A 17,093-nucleotide genomic window follows, 5' to 3' on the forward strand; every position below is an offset into this window, starting at 1 on the left:
GTGCCGTGGCCTCACAACTCACAGCAACCTCCAACTCCCGGGCTCAAGCAATTCTCTTGCCTCCACCTCCCAAGTAGCTAGGACTGCAGGTGCCTTCCACAATGCCTGGCTATTTTTTGGTTGCAGCCATCCTTGTTGTTTGGTGGGCCCTGGCTGGATTCAAACATGCCAGCTCAGATATATGTGGCCGGCGCCTTAGCTGCTTGAGCCATAAGCACCGAGCCTCTTGGAGGTATTTTCAAAACAAAAATGTACAGTGATTTCCCCACAATTTAACTGTGGCTCATTGAGACAGAGGTTGTTTGAAGAAAAGTCTGAAGCTTTTAGAGTTTATGATCCACAAACAAAGCATATGGTACACATACAAGATGCAGCAAAAAGAGCACTTCTTTTTAAAGAGTTAAAAATTATGCCCAAGAGATAATCTATTTCATATCCTTTGCAATAAAATAAACAATAGCACAAACCCTCTGATGTGCATTAAGTTTTTTCCACAGCCCTCAGATGTTAACAGAATGACACATCACGTGTAAAATTGTGGTGACATCTCACCTTCCAAAGCAGCCGTGACATTTACCCTCCCTTTCTAGGTGGTTCCACAGGCTGATGGATTTTCCATTTAAGAAAGCTTCTCCCATGCAGTCTCTGAAATGGTTACCTTCACGACAGGAGATTTCTGATGTAAGGAAACAAACACATAAGCTACATTTAGTTTACTTGATGAAGTGAAAAAAATACTCCCAGAGCACAAAACTCCCTGAGAACGCAAATGGAACAAATTTAAATTTTGAGAGAGTAACATTCAGAAAAACGGCCAGTTTGTAATCACTGGATTTCCTTTTAGTTATGAAGTGGGATTTTAGAATGAGCAGGAACTAGACAGGATCTTAAGGATCATCTTGGTTACGGCTGGAGAAAGCTTCTTTTACATATGAGGAAACAGAGACCCGGGGGATGTGGTTGGTCTGCTGAGGGTCCCCTACACGATTCCAGGTCCAAGGAGCTCAACTGTATTTAACAGGTGAGGGTTAACAGATGAAATAAACATGGTAGGCCCCTTTGCTAAGCACCAATCAGTATCAGTCAACCATTAGCTAAAGAAACTTTATAGAAATTAACACGGAATATTGAATTTCCTGTTTTGCCATTAGAAAAGAAACCCAAAACAACAAAATGAGCCATTGGCTTCCTGTCATTGATTACATCATTGAACAAGCACCAGCCTAGCTCTGCAGGTGAGTTGTTACAAAGCAAAACAATAGAAGTAGAAAAATCTTCATCTGCCTGAGACCTACTCAACAATTTAAAATATTAATTTTGTAGATGGTAAAGTCAGCCAATTGGTCCTGTTCAGATCAACTTTCAGAACGTTACCTTGATTTGTCCTCCTAGTCCTCCAACGAACATGAGTGTTGAATTGTTTATATGCAGAACCTTGGCTGTTCCAGGGGATTTACTTGTTTTTGATGGTGGCTTTTGATTTGAGCTCATTTCCTTTACACTCAGTGAGACAATGTTTACAAATGTAAGGGTCACAAAGAATCATAAAAAGAACTTTCAATGGTAAGAATGATGTGTGTGTCACTGAATAATCTGACACTTCCCTTTTCCTTCTACAGATTAAAGTCGCCATGTCTGCGGACAGAGACTGCGTCAGGATTATTCAGTGACACACACAGCAAGTAGCAGGTCCAAAGTGCTATCCTATAATGAATTTTCCATGTGGGGCAGGCTGCTTCTCTTGATAATGCACACTACTTTGTGTTTCAAAAAGTGAGCAATCAGATGATGGTAAGAATGATTTTGTTTGGTAACATGTTTACATATGGGAAAATCCTCTTTTAATAGGGTATCATAGGAAACTGTCTCACTCACATGAGATTTAATTCTTTAAGGACAAGGAACTTATCACCTTGAAATCTTTCCACCTGAACAAAGAGGATATTTGATGATCATCTGGTAAATTGAGAGGCTCATTTGACAAATATTTATAGAGCAATTACTGCACTTGCCACATTATTTCTTGGATTAGTAATGATTTGCATATGTATCTTACATTAACCTTAAAGATTCTAAGTTGGCATTAACTTTTGCATTCAGAGCCATCCTTTGGGCTGACATTTGTTTGTTTTTGCCACTGTAACTGAAGCAAATGGAAGCCAGAGGTCATGGAAACCCACATTTCTTTTCTGATAGTGAGGGCAGTGAGGAGGGGTCACAGAACGCCCAGAAAATCCCCTCCCCCAGAACACAGCCAGCACATGTCCTAAGGGTGGCTGTAAAAAGTCTCCTCAGCTTTGAACTTCTCCAGATGCCCAGCGGCTTACGAATTTAGTGACCTGGATTTGTACGACATTTGTGGGTCTACAAACTGTCTCCTCAGACTCCTTTAGAGGACGAGGCCAAAGCCCGCACAGACGTTCTGAAGAGTATTGTGATTATTAAAACTAAGTTGGTAGAATGAAGAAGCAGCACCATATAAAACCAATGAAACTCAGAGGGTCGGTAACACTTGTATCACCGCGTTCTGTTCCCTCGAGGCTGATGTAGCCGTAAATCTAGGCCTACCAATAGCTCCCCATAAAGACATGGAGGTTTCTGGGCGGCGCCTGTGGCTCAGTCGGTAAGGTGCCGGCCCCATATACCGAGGGTGGTGGGTTCAAACCCAGCCCCGCCAAACTGCAACCAAAAAATAGCCGGGCGTTGTGGCGTGCACCTGTAGTCCCAGCTACTCGGGAGGCTGAGGCAAGAGAATCGCTTAAGCCCAGGAGTTGGAGATTGCTGTGAGCTGTGTGAGGCCACGGCACTCTACCGAGGGCCATAAAGTGAGACTCTGTCTCTACAAAAAAAAAAAAAAAAAAAGACATGGAGGTTTCTTGGCTGATGATGTTTGGAAACATGCTAATAAAAAGCAAATCTCAAAGAAAATGAGTTGGGTCACTGGTTTAAATACACCAAGATGAGGCTGTGAGGACCTGGGGTTACTAGGACCTGGTGTGCAGGAATTCTGGGGATGGGCTGCGACCCAGCCAGGCTGCCAAGAGCCAGGGATACAGAGAGCCCGGGGCCCCGACTCACAGAAGCTGCTTGTTTCCGGGCCTGGCTGATCAGCAGTTTAATTTCGGAAAGGTTTCTGTTCAGATTCTCTTCTAAAATCTTCGAAGATTTCAACTGATCAAATAGAAGGTTGGCTTGGTGTTTCCACATCTTTTTTCTTTCCACTAACAGAGCTGGCAAATGCAACAGGGCAAGGGGTGAAAGGGAAGGAGGAGAGGGGGAGAAACAAGATAGTGAACTGTTCATCACTAATGCACCAGGAAAACAGAATATCCTAATAATCATTCTGTGAATTATTGGTAAATATTTGAAAAATGCACCAGTAGCATGCATTTACCCAAGGCTCTTCTTTATAAATGCTAATCATATGTTAGCACATTTTTCCTTTTAAGGACGGTTATGAGCAAGGCCCCGTTGCATGTTGAGTGAGCACGATGCAGATTTAAAAACTGTGAGGAAGGGCCAGGTGCCGTGGTGGCTCATGCCTGTAATCCCAGCACTGTAGAGGCGGGTGGATGGCTAGAGCTCAGGAGTTCAAGACCAGCCTGAGCAAGAGTTGAGACCTAGCTACCAAAACCAGAAAAATTAGACAGGAGATATGGTGGGCACCTGTAGTTCAACTACTCAGGAATCTGAGGTTAGAGGATCGCTTAAGCCCAGGAGTTTGAGGTTGTCATGAACTATGACCCCACAGCATTCTAACACCCATGGTGACACAGCGAGACTCTGTCTCAATAAAAACCCCCAAAAGACCCTCCAAGGAAGGACACTGACGTACTGGTCAGGTTCGAGTCATGCAGGAGCTTGTTTGTCTCTCGCAATGTGGCATTGACCCTGGACAGGCCAGTCGATGTGTCGAGCAGCTTCCAGCTCAACCCCCTGCCACATCTGCCAGCATGCTCACAGCGCTCCTGTTTACAGATGTGGCCAGCTCTTTAGTTCTGGCTCCTTGGTGTCCCACATCTAAAATAAATATATACGTAAGTGAGCACTCAGCTGATTACACACAGGGAAAAGAATAAAAATGTGACAAATACAACTTTACAGAAAAATACGTTATGGTAGTTTACTGATTGTTGAATACAAACTGAGCCTTCTTTGCTTTTTTTTCTTTTGGGCAGTGGTCAATGGTCTACAGAGCTTCTTGTTTTCCATGGAAATACACCTGCATATAACATGCTCTACTACTTCTTTGTAAAAGAAAATAAAAACCTCAATGTCACCTCCCCACCAGCCCCTACAACTAAAGTCTGTTTGATTCTGTGCTAAAAATGAATTACAAGTTTATCTGCACAGGGAGAAGACCAGAGAGAAGAAGGATCAGACTTGCTTCCTGAAATTAACATTCTTACTAAAATTAACAGAAAAATATCAATAACAGAAAATTATCTAACTCATAGTTTCTCAGTAAGGGATCAATCATATTACCCATGCCCCTCCTGCTCTCCCTTGCTGACAGGCACGGGGTGGGGGAGGTGTCTCTGTTTTCACAACATCTGGGAAGACCTAAACAGAAAGAAAAGAAATGTGCATTTTTAGACCTACTGACTTGAAACTACTTTTGAAATTCTGTTTTACAGCCTCAAACAGCTCCTGGACAGACAGCTTAGGTGTGAGCTCCTACTCAAAAAAACAAAAAAAAAAAAACACCAAAAACCCCCTACCACTACCTCTGGGGCAGAATTACTAAGATCACAACCACCACTGACAAACCTGTCCTTGCCTCTGCTGGGGGCCTGCCACTAGCAAGAGGGACGGAGCCGATGCTGGGTCCACAGCAGCCTGCGGATTCAGCTACAGCCATACATCTTCACCCGCTTTACAACAACTGAAGAAAAAGCCAGAATTCCTGGTTATCTCAGCCAACAATCCTGGTTGTTGCCAGAATTCCTGGTTATTGCCAGAATTCCTGGTTATCTCTCTGTCTTTCACTGTGTTGGCTATTTTTCCTGTCTACATAAAGTGAAATAAACTTTTTCTTCTTTCTATCCTGATCTTTGTCTGGAGAAATCATTCTCAAAACCAGCCTGCTCTAGAGCAAGGACATGTGTGGAACCGATGCTTCCTTCACTCCCTCCCTCTTCTCATAGCTCCCTTGTCCTGCGTAAAAAGTACATATTCCTGGGTGTCACAAGAATGTGACTACTTTGTCTCACTACAGCTGCCCCCTCCCCACTTTTTTTTAATGCCCTACTCCCCTTTAAATCCTGAAAACTCCAAATTCCACTTTGGAAAAATAGCCACAAATCTAGAGGTAGTCTGTGTTTGTCCCAGGCATGTCTTCAACTTGGGCTTGAAAAGCCTCCATTGATTGGGATTTGTGCTTCAGTCACTTATTTGGATTCAATACTCTTTCAGGGACAAATTAAATATATATATATATATATATATATATATATATATATATATATTTTTTTTTTTTTTTTTTTTTTTTAAAGACCAAGTCTTACTTTGTCATCCTTGGTAGAGTGCTGGGGCATCTTAGCTCACAGTAACCTAACATTCCTGGGCTCAAGTAATTCTCTTGCCTCAGCCTCCCAAGTAGCTGGGAGGTGCCCACCACAATGCCCGGCTATTTTTAGAGACGGGGTCTTGCTCTGGCTCAGGCTGGTCTTGAACTTGTGAGCTCAGGCCATACACCCGCCTCAACCTCCCAGAGTGTTGGAATTACAGGAGTGAGCCACCACACTTGGCCTAAATTAAATAATTTTTGATCCCAATTCTTTGGAATATGATTTCAATATACAATGAGATCATGAAAAGTATGGGCTAATAACCCCACGCTTGGTGTCTTATATATTAATAAGCTAAATTTCTTTACTTGGGTTCTTTTATCACCCCTTGTTGCCACAATTAAACACATTCTCCACCTCAATTCATATCTGGTTAAGAAAGCTTTGTAAAGAAAGTCTGCAGTCAAGAAGGACTTAGGATAGAGGACTGGCCTTTGCCCACAGCATCAACTGGATGCAGAAATAATAGCAGAACAAAGACTAAATACCCATTCAAGGTAAACTGGAATCAGCTGTACTAAAAAAATCTGGGTAAGGAATTTTTTTAAAGCACTATTAATTTTTAAAGTGTTTTATCACAAATAAGGTGAAACATTAACAATAGAAGAAGCCAGATAAAGGGTATACAAAATGGCCTTTTTATCCTCCTTGCAATTTTTCTTTAAGTGTGAAATTATCTCCAAATGAAAAGTAATTAAATTGTTTAATTAAAATATTAGGTCAGGCACACTGGCTCACACCTGTAATCCTAGCATTCTGGGAGGCTGAGGCAGGTGGATTGCTTGAACTCAGGAGTTCAAGACAAGCCAGACAAAGAGAAAGACCCCATCTCTACTAAAAATAGAAAACTTAGCTGAGTATCATGGCAGGATTCTGTAGATGCAGCTATTTGGGAGGCTGAGATAAAATGACTGCTTGAGCCCAAGAGTTTGAGGTTGCTGTGAGCTACGATATCACAGCACTCTAGCCTGAGGCAACAGAGTGAGACTCTATCTCAAAAATATATAGAGATCTACACCATATTATCCTTTAAAAAAAAGGAAATGAAAAATGCACTTCCAGATCAGAAAATCCTCTATTGATTCAAAGTAAGAGATAATTCCAGGGCTCCCAGCACATCTCTGCTGGACACGCTCAGACTATGTCAGAAACTTAGCAGGCACACCTGGGAGCAGAGCTTCTGCACCTTGTTAAGACTTTCAAAAAATGCGTAGGAAGAACCAAGGAGAAGTTTGAAGTGGTATAAGTAATGAACTGCAGCACAAATCATTCGTATTACACTTAAAAAACTATTCTACTTAAAATGCTAATGAATACTGCATTACCAAACCATCAATATGAAGGTGATGGGTGGGCCTATTTCAGAATGTTTGATTGCCTCATGAAGGAAGATGACCAAGTCAGAATTCTTCCACTTACTACATGTATAATAAACCTGGCATTTTCTCTTCAGGCAGGTAAAGGGCAATCTGGCTTCCTTCCTTACTCATCTTTTTGGATGCCTCTTCTTTTATCGAAGTGCTATGTCAAGCTCATTTCAAAAATAATCAATTAAGATGGCTCTATAAAGTCTCTGTTCTAATATTCTACTATGTCAGTGTAAATGTTCTGAAGTTATTTAAAAAGAAAGACCCGGTGATCTTCACTTCTCAATCATATTCCTTTACAGATAAAACCTTTATCAGTCTTGGTCTGATTTTCCAGTGGGGACTCTGGTTGGACTGCCTGAGGCAGGCCTGCCTGTGCTCCTGTGTGGTGCTCTTACAAGGAGAAGACATTGTTAGATCCATAAACTCCTTTCTACTTACCTTCAGGAATTGCTCTATGTATCGAGAGTGATTCACTGGTCTGCCTGGTAATTTTATCAGCCTTCTTTTGAAATGTTTGCTGTATTTCTCAATTTACTCAGTTCCGATGCAATACCTATTTAAAGAGAAGGGGGTGGAAATGTTCTCTTTTAGGTTAGCCTACTAAAAAGTTGCCTAGGAAACAGCTTTCTTCATCACTTCTGACCCATCTACTGAATCAATAGCTTAATATGGAGAATCACAATATGGAAAGTTTTCCAGCAAGACTTAGCACCATCCATGATGGAGAGTAAGAGTGTGTTTTTAGCCAGCTTGGTCTTTTTTTCCACTTTGCTTATTGCACTTTCTCACTGATATTTCTTCTTAAATTTCATCCCCAGTTTTGAGCTAATAAAATGAAGAACTGTGTTTAAATCATGCAGTGTTAACCAGACTCACCAGCTCCCTGTTCACACTTTATCATGGTCACCTTTCTCCTCTGGGCTATGAACCCCAAACATGGGATTCTATTGGGAGCTCCTTGTCCTCCCTCTGCTTCCCTGGCCATCCCGCTGTCCCTTCCGGACACCCAACTAGGACTCAACTCAACCTCCTTCTCAAGTTTGGTAAAAGATTTTACTTTTAAAATTTCTTCTTTTTTTTTTTCTTGTGGTTTTTGGCCACGGCTGGGTTTGAACCCACCACCTACGGCATGTGGGACCGGCGCTCTACTCCTTGAGACACAGGCACCGCCACTTTTAAAATTTCTGTTCATAATATACGATCACATTTACATTTTGAACACAAGGTTAATGTAATTTCTTTCTTTTTTTTTTTTTTTTTTTTTGGAAACAGAGTCTCACTATGTTGCCCTCAGTAGAGTGTTATAACATCACAGCTCACAGCAAACTCTAACTCTTGGTCTTAGCGATTCTCTTGCTTCCCAGGTAGATGGGATTACAGGTGCCTGCCACAATGCCCGGCTATTTTTTGATCCAGTTGTCATGTCACTCAACCCAGGTCAACAGAGTTAAGACTGTCTCAAGAAAATAAATATATAATGGTACAGGGCACAGTGACTCACTGTGCTAGTAATCTTAGCACTCTGGAAGGCCAAATCAGGTCGATTGCCTGAGCTCAGGAGTTTGAGACTAGCCTGAGCTAGAGCAAGACCCCATTTCTAGTCCCTGTGGCTCAGCGGGTAGGGTGCTGGCCCCAAATACCAAGGTGGTAGGTTCAAGCCCAGCCCTGGTCTGCTAAAAAAAACAGCAATGACAACTATAATGAAAAAAAAAAAAAAGCAGGACATTGTGGCGGGCTCCTGTAGTCCCAACTACTTGGGAGGCTGTGGCAAGAGAATCGCTTAAGCCCAAAAGTTGGAGGTTGGAGGTTGCTGTGAGCTGTGACCCCACGACACTCTACTGAGGGTGACAAAGTGGGACTCTGTCTCAAAAAAAAAAAAAAAAGAACCCATTTCTAAAAACAGCTGGACATTGTGCCGGGCACCTATAGTCCCAGCTGTTTGGGAGACTGAGGCAAGAGGATCACTTGAGCCCAGGAGTTTGAGGTTGCCATGAGCTGTGCTGTCACAGCACTCTACTGAGGGTGACAAAGTGAGACTCTGTTTAAAAAGAAAAAGAAAGAAAGAAAGAAAAACAGAAAGAAAGAAAAATATACAAGTAAGGTAAGTTAGTGTTGGGGTTCAAAGTTTTAAGAAGCTAAAAATGATGTTGACACAGGAGAATTTGATTGCCAGTTCTAACTATGCAGGATGGAACATGTCAGACTCACCTCAAACTCTCTCAGGTTGGCGCTGGCCACGAGCAGCAGACGGTCGCTTTCCTGGCTCTTTCTCTCTGTGTCCTGGCCGCCTGCAGCTGTCCACTGTGCTCGGCCAGGAGCTGACTTGCTATTTCTTTCAACACTTGCAACTCTTCCTGTGGCTTCTGGTATGCTTTCTGAATTTATGACAGTAAGTCTTGAGCAGCCCTGATAAATGTGAATAGTCCCCACAGTAAGCAAATGAACAGCAAAACTTGTTCTTTCACATGACAGCAGAAGGAATTTTTACATATTCATACCATGTTTCTCCCTGAAATCGTGACACAGCATAACTGTTTAAGCATGGAAACTATTTTTCCAAGATAGCTACAGATATGGAAGATTTACACTTTAGCCTTAACAAATTACTTTTATTCACAAAATTCCTAACACATTTTAGTAATGGAATCAAAATACATAGTCTCAGTGAATCTGGATTTAGAAAATTAGGACTACAATCTGTGTTAATGTTAGGAACTGCAATCTTTCATCAGAATACGGCCAGAGATTAACAGGAGGCTAATCAGTGATTTGCTGTGAATTCACCAGTTTATTTATATGATATAAAGGGTTTTCTATATCTACTTAAGAAACAGATTTTATAAAAACTTTCAAATTCAAATTGCTAAAAAGATATAATTTTTACCATGATAAAAGTAAGCATTAGGAAATGGAAAGATTTTCTATTTCTTTATAAATATGCTACCAAATTGTTTATTTAAATTAACTTTGAATTCATGGCAGTGTGAACAAACTTCATACAACAAATTCTTGCAGTGGTTGAATACAGCCCATTAACTCTCTGCTTCAATTGGTCAGGAGAACTTGGAAAAACTGCATGGAAAATTCCTTATAAAACATCCTCACCTTTCACAGATACCAGATCTCTGGGTCAAGTCATATCTGACAGTATTTTTCAAGGATATATATTTTAATTCTGACATCATTACAATAATATTAGGACTATTTACACATACTTATAACTTCTACTTATTATAAAGATGTTGGTCTATGAAACAGGTAATAAGATCTAAAATAGATACATGAAGAACACAAATAAAACCAATATATTTCTCTACTGTCTGATCATGAATCTGTCATTCCTTATCATTAAATAAGGTATCTTGGGTTGGGCATAGTGGCTCATGTCTGTAATCCTAGCACTGTGGGAGGCAGAGGTGGGAAGATGGCCTCAACTCAAGAGTTTGAGACCAGCCTGAGTTACAGTGAGACCCCCATCTCTAACATAGCTGAACATTGTGGTGGGCGCCTGTAGTCCAAGCTACTCATGTGGCTGAGGCAAGAGAATCACTTGAGGCCAAGAGTTTGAAGTTGCTGTGAGCTATGATGCTACAGCACTCTACCCACATGAACAGAGTGAGACTCTGTCTCAAATAAATAAATAAATAATAAAGAAAGAAAAAAATAAGGTATCTGTCTGAGGAAGTTTAAGATGAGGTCAAATTTTCACGTATGACGTGACTTTACTCTCTCAACTACAATGAGATGAAGTGACAGTCCTTCAGTGGCAGGGACAGGATTAATAAAACCCTCAGAACATTTTGTTGGCTTTTTCTTTTGTGTTCAGTTAACAGAATGCAACAGTCTTTTTGAAACTGTGTTCCGCCACAACACTAGTGTCCCATATAGTTAGAGGGGTCTGTCCCCATCTAACTTACTTGAATACAGGGACCCTTTTCCTCTCTTCTGACATCCCACCCCCAGGCCGCACTGTTCTCTCCATTATGCCTTCTTCTCCTTTGGAGATAACACCCAAGCTTCTGTCCCTGGGAACTTACTTGAGTTCCAGGGTGACATTTTGGTGCAACTGCATGAAGTGCCTTTTCTGTATGGTTTTGAGCAAAGATGAAATGTTCTGCTGCATATTCTCAAGCATCAAGCTGGGCAGCTGGAATCTTCATACAAAGTCTGATTCAAAGTTGTTGCCTTTTCAAACGTTTCTATGGAGAAAATCATCAATTATATAATAAATCTCTCAAAAGTGAACAGAAATAAATGAAAAACTTAGAGCCCTCTTTGATAAGTGATGTTCTGTTCACCTAAGCTGGGCTGGACCTCCAGGCCTGGCCAGGGACTTAGGATAACCAGTTTATTGAAGGTGAGTCTTGCCAAGTACTCATCATCTCCCTAAGGGCAGGGTCCATTGTGTGTACATGGCACAGACGTTGACACATAAAAGTTCTTAATAAATAATTATTTAACTTAATAGCACATGAAGAAACTACTGATACTTCATAGTATTATTAATATGATTTGTTTTAATAATTTTCTTACCTTTGTCCTACAAAGTCGGACTTGCATAGGATTCTATACTTTTAAGCCATTCTACCATAATCCAAAAAGAAAAGCAAAAATATGATTCTAGCAGCCAGAAAATTGAAAATAGCATGCTAAAAGCCAGATTAGATCCCACTGAGGAGTGATTAAATTTACTCCAATGTGGAGGATAAATGCTGGCACCAAATGGAAGCCCCAAATCGTACCAGCTCCTACTTTGTGCAAATGGATGGGGAGATATCTGACTTTACCATAATGGGGCTTGAGAATTAGCCATGATACAGAAAATTTAAAAAGAAACATGCATTTTTTAAAAGCTAAAATTCTCGAACACTACGGCCTGGACATTTCAAGATCCCCAAACTGTGGCATATGCCAGTCTTTTGGTTCCAGGAAGCCCAGCACAAGACACACACAGCTGTACATTTGAACGCAAATGTGACTCTTCTTTCTAGAATAGCACAGAGTCCCCAAACCAGACACTGCTCACACTACCTTGGACGTTCCTCTGCAGCCTCTCGATGAACGTGCCAGGTCCCGACTCTCTTTGAGGATTCGCTCAGTTTTCTTATTCTCCTTTTGGCTACTTGTTACCACTCTAGTGAGCTGGCAGAAAATTAAGGTCTCCCGTTAGTTTGATTGTCAATAATATGGAAGGTTTGGTTTCCAGTCGTTGCCTCTTCCAAGCAACAAAATTATATAATCCAGAATAGAGAGCAAAGATGTACACCATCACGTGAACCAAGGTTAATATCTGGGATTACAAATGATTGACTAAGTGGTTAATGAAATACGTAATTTACAACCCACCCAGCATGAGAGAAGATGGTATACTTTTATTTCATTTTACTTATTTTTCTTGAGACAGAGTCTTACTTTGTCTCTCTTGGTAGAGTGCTGTAGTGTCGTAGCTCACAGTCGCCTGAGTAAGGCCTGAGTGAGGCCTCATCTCTAAAAATAGCTGGACGTTGTTGTGGGCACCTGTAGTCCCAGCTACTGGGGAGGCTGAGGCAAGGAGACCGCTTGAGCCCAAGAGTTTCAAGTTGCTTGAGCTCAAGCGAACGACCTGCCTTGGCCTCCCAGAGTGATAGGATTACAGGCATGAGCCACCATGCCAGGCCTGATGCTGTATTTTTAAAAGCAGTGGAATTGGCTGTCAAACCACAGATTTTTCCAGAGTCTATACTGAGAAGACCCTCTATTCACTTTAGGACCCAACTATGCAGAATACAGAAAGCAAATTTTACTAATTTGTATGGCCTATGAGACTATAGTCTCTAAGGGATTAAGAACATGGAGTCAGGCAAGGTAGAAGTTAGACCTGATTCTGCCAGGCCCAGGACCTGGGTTATCACCAAGCTCTATGTGTAACACTGGGGTGACAGTAACACTTGCCTCCTGGGGCCATCATGAGAACTCAGTGAGATGATGTGTAGAAGCTGGGGCTTAGCTGCCCTCAGCTGTTACTTTTATTAGGAATTTTATAATTGGTTGAAACAAAGATTGTTTGTAATTTCCAAGAATGTAAAGTAATTGAGATAGGGTCTAAAATTGTTTTCTTTTTGCATCACAGAAAACATTTTTCTTTCCTTGAAACTGTCATTAAAAAAAAGGAAAATAGGGCCAGGTGTGGTAGCTCACTCCTGGTTTTCTAGTTTAAGACCAAAGAGAATCTCCTTTAATAAACATAATATGTTTTAATCAGCTTATCACTCCTACCAAATGTTTACTTGATAAGCTGCTTAAAGTCCACACTTAAACCCTCAGCCATTTTCCAAAGCATCAGTAATTCTGAATTAACAGGAGGCAAGCTAGTACTTTTTAGGGCATGTGGTAGTGTGTGTGTGTGTGTGTGTGTGTGTGTGTGTGTGTGTATGTGTGTATGTGTGTGTGCGCGCACTGAGAGACGGACCAGATACACCCATGTGTATCCGTTTACACAGATACACTATCGCATTTTATACACAAAAACGTGCGTATGCATGTGTACACACATGATTCATAAGTGAAAAATTGTCCTTCCCTCCTCATCCGCAAAAGAGATTTGTTTTTAGGTCACTAAAAGCCATTCATGTGCCATAGGCTGAACAGAATAAGTAATTCCCCCAATGAAATAAAAATGAGCTCACTTGCCTTTCAAAGTCCTAAACTCCGAACTGCACTGAAGCCTGAATGTTGCACAGACACCAAGTCCTAAGGACCGTGCCCTGCTGGCTCAGCCCAGAAGTTTCCAGAGTGCCTTACAGGTGTGTGGTGGTATACCTCGTGCTCACCATGTGCTCAGTTACAGACTGAATTTAGCAGAAGACATCCCAGTGATTTTCTAATCATGTCCCACCTCTATGTTGTGGTTCAGAGGGTAAATCAGAAGTCCACAAGCAGAGTAACTGCCCAACTCTTTCCTTAGCAGAGGTGACAATAGAAATTAAGGCAGAAACCTCTGAACAAAAAAGTTGCAGAGGATATAAACAAATATCCTGACTTAGTAGAAACAATAATGTTAAAATATCAATACTACCTAAAGTGATTAATAAATGCAATGCAATCTCCATCAATTTGCCAAAGTCATAATTCACAGATAAAGAAAAAAAATATTTTATACTTTGTTTGGAGCCATAAAAGAGCCTGAATCTTAAGCAAAAGAACAAATCTGTAGGACTTCCAGTGCCACACTTGCAGCCATACTATGAAACCATAGCCTTGTAGTTTAACAAAAACAGCATGGTATTTCTACAAAAATATGGAAATACACCAATGGAACAGAGGACCCAGATATAAAACCACCTACCTTCAACAAAGTTATCTTTGACAAAGCAGGCAATAACATACACTGGGGAAAAGAAGCCTTATTTAATAAATGGCTCTGGGAAAATTGGATTGTTACATGCACCAGAATGAAGTAGGACCACTAGTCCTCACCGCTCAAACTCAGGATATACAAAAGATTTATGGCACAAAATCATAAGTATTCTGGAGGAAAATGTAGAAAAAGCTCTTCTAAATATGATTCTAGGCAAAGAATTTAAGAAAAAGACCCCAAAGGCAATCATGACAAAACCAAAACTGGGATTTGTTTCAGCTAAAAAGCGTCTGCACTGCTACAGACACAATTAACAGATCAAAATAGACAACCAACAGAATGGAAGAAATATTCACAAATGACACTTCCAATAAAGGACTGGTAACTGGAATTTACAAATAACTCAAGCAACCCACAGGAAAAGACAAACCATCTTATAAACAAGTGGGCAAAAAACGTGAAAAGACACTTCTCAAAATAAGAAAAAATGGTCATTAAACATGTGAAAAAATATTCAATTTCATGACCTATTAGGGTAATGCAAATTAAATTCACAATGACATTATCACCTTACTCCAGTTACAATGGAATTTATTAAAATTCCCAAACCAATAGATGCTGACATGGACACAGAGAGAAAGGCATTTTTGTATGCTGTTGGTTAGAGTGCAAATTTGTAAAACTTCTATGAAAATGAGAATGACGTTTTCTCAAAGAACTAAAAGTAGACCTACAATTTGACCCAGCAGTCCCACTACTAGTTATTTTCCCCAAAAGAAGAGAAATTATTTTACCAAAAAGATACCTGCATTTGAACGATTATTGCAGCACAATTCATTATTGCCAATATGTGGAAACAAACCAAGTGCTGACAAATTCATGAGTGGACTAATTAAATGTTGTATATGTATTCCATGGAGTACTACTCAACCACAAAAAATGATAAATTAATACCTTTTACAACAATCTGTATGGCACCAGAGCCCATCCTTCTAAGTAAAATACCTCAAGAATGAAAAACAAACACCACATACAGTCACTATTAAATTGGAGCTAACTGATGAGCTCACATGTGCATAGAAGGAAGTAAAAGTCTGTGGAAATCAACCAAGAGAAAGGGGTAGAGGGAAGGAGGCAAATGGACTAAGCCAACCTAGTGGGTACTATGAATACCATATGAGTGATGGGCATACCTATAGTCAGGACTGTAGCATCACAAAAATGATCCATGTAACATGAAATATTTTTACACCAGTAATACGTTGAAACAAAATAATCCATTCATTTTTGTGAAAATATAAAAAATCTTCTAATCTATTTTCAGTCCATAAATACCCAGATGGGTTTTAAAAAGAATAAAGAAAGGGAGGCTCCATGATGACAGACTAGAGACATTTCTTCATCAGCTGATCTCAGTCAAATTGATGAGCGGAGTCTCTAGGTGCCTCCATCTGGATTGTCCTGTCAGAAACAACATTGCAAAGGCACAGTGAGACAGAATGGAGTACCAGGAGCAAAACGTTAAGAAGGGTGAGAGGCACGCATGAAAAGCAGATGCAAAGGACTGCAGCAACCCAGGGAGAGAGAGAGCCTGCATGTGGAATCCCTGGGGGATCAATTTTGCAGGTGATTTCCCCACACCGCACCATGGCATTCTGTAGGAGTGGACTGGGAATTGAACTGAACTCTGAGAGGGCCTGTCCATCCATGCCTGAAGACTGATACGAAACAAGCAGGAATATAGGTCCCACAGGACGTTCAGGTGCACAGAAGCTGCCTTTTGTTCAAGGGTTGGAGAGAGTATATTCTGCCTCTTAGGGACAAAGCCAGAGGCCTGAACCCAGGCTATCATTTTACTGCCACTGGCTGGGCAGATCTGGTCCTGGAGCCTGTTCAGTGGGAGGCCTGGCAGCCTGGTCCCCATTGCCTAGGGAGACTGACAGGGCAGGTGTGGATAATGCTAAAACCTTCAGCTGGCTGACACCCAAGGGATCCAAGCTTGGAGAAGCCTCACAGTATCCCATTATGTTAATGCTTCTCACTCCAGCAGTTGGAGCTACCCCAGGGCTGACTTCCTTGAACACATGGGCAGAGGTGAGCAGATTATGCCTACGACACCGCTCCATCTGTGGCTGCAGGGAACTGTTTGGATGGCAGAGTCTTCCCTGCCTCCCCACCTCATAGTCTGGCATAAGCTTCAAGAATTTGCCTCTACCACCCCCATGGGGATTCATCTCTCATACGGTTAGCTACCAAGCCCAGAATAACATCAATGAATCAGTAAAACAAGACTGGATCTCTTTGGCAACTAGCTGATAACATCCTACCTCTACCACATGCAGAATACAGAGTACTGGGTTTTTTTTTCCCCCCTCTTAACCAAGAAGTGCCACGTATTGTCATTAGGAAGAAAAGGTTTTTTCTTTTTCTTTTGCTTTTCCTAATCTGGGAGCATTACTTACGGACCATGCAATACATGTATTTTTGATTTTTTTCCTTTTTTTTAACTTTATACTATTTCTATTCTCTTCTCCATTTCTTTTTCTTTTTGTTTATTTTTCTACTTTTCTAATCTTTCTCTCATAAATCCCTTAAGTAACAATCAAGATAATCTCTCTCTTTTGAGTGTGTTTTGTGTTTGGTTTTTTGGAAGACCATTTCTCTAAGGCCTCCATGGCAGTGTTGCAGCAATGGTCTGGCTCATGGTGGACTTCAACACCTGGATTTGGAAATCCCTGCTTTGACCTCCTGAGGAGTTGCAACAGCTGTTCCTCACTGAAGTTCATGTTTTTGTTTGTTTGTTTGTTTTTTCCATAT

General features: G+C 41.0%; 1 long non-coding RNA gene across 1 annotated transcript; it reads right to left on the minus strand.

Annotated features, from left to right (window-relative positions):
* Nucleotides 1-447: 447 nt before the first annotated feature.
* On the minus strand, nt 448-9,208 carry LOC128573578 (uncharacterized). The gene is made up of 6 exons (XR_008376488.1): nt 9,149-9,208; nt 7,379-7,493; nt 4,486-4,563; nt 3,836-4,020; nt 3,079-3,230; nt 448-676 (listed from the first exon to the last, which is right to left on the minus strand). It is a non-coding gene; the product is annotated as an uncharacterized LOC128573578 (long non-coding RNA).
* Nucleotides 9,209-17,093: the final 7,885 nt, after the last annotated feature.

Source organism: Nycticebus coucang, chromosome 21 (assembly GCF_027406575.1).
Source record: "Nycticebus coucang isolate mNycCou1 chromosome 21, mNycCou1.pri, whole genome shotgun sequence".
In the NCBI taxonomy this organism is placed as follows: Eukaryota; Metazoa; Chordata; class Mammalia; order Primates; family Lorisidae; genus Nycticebus; species Nycticebus coucang.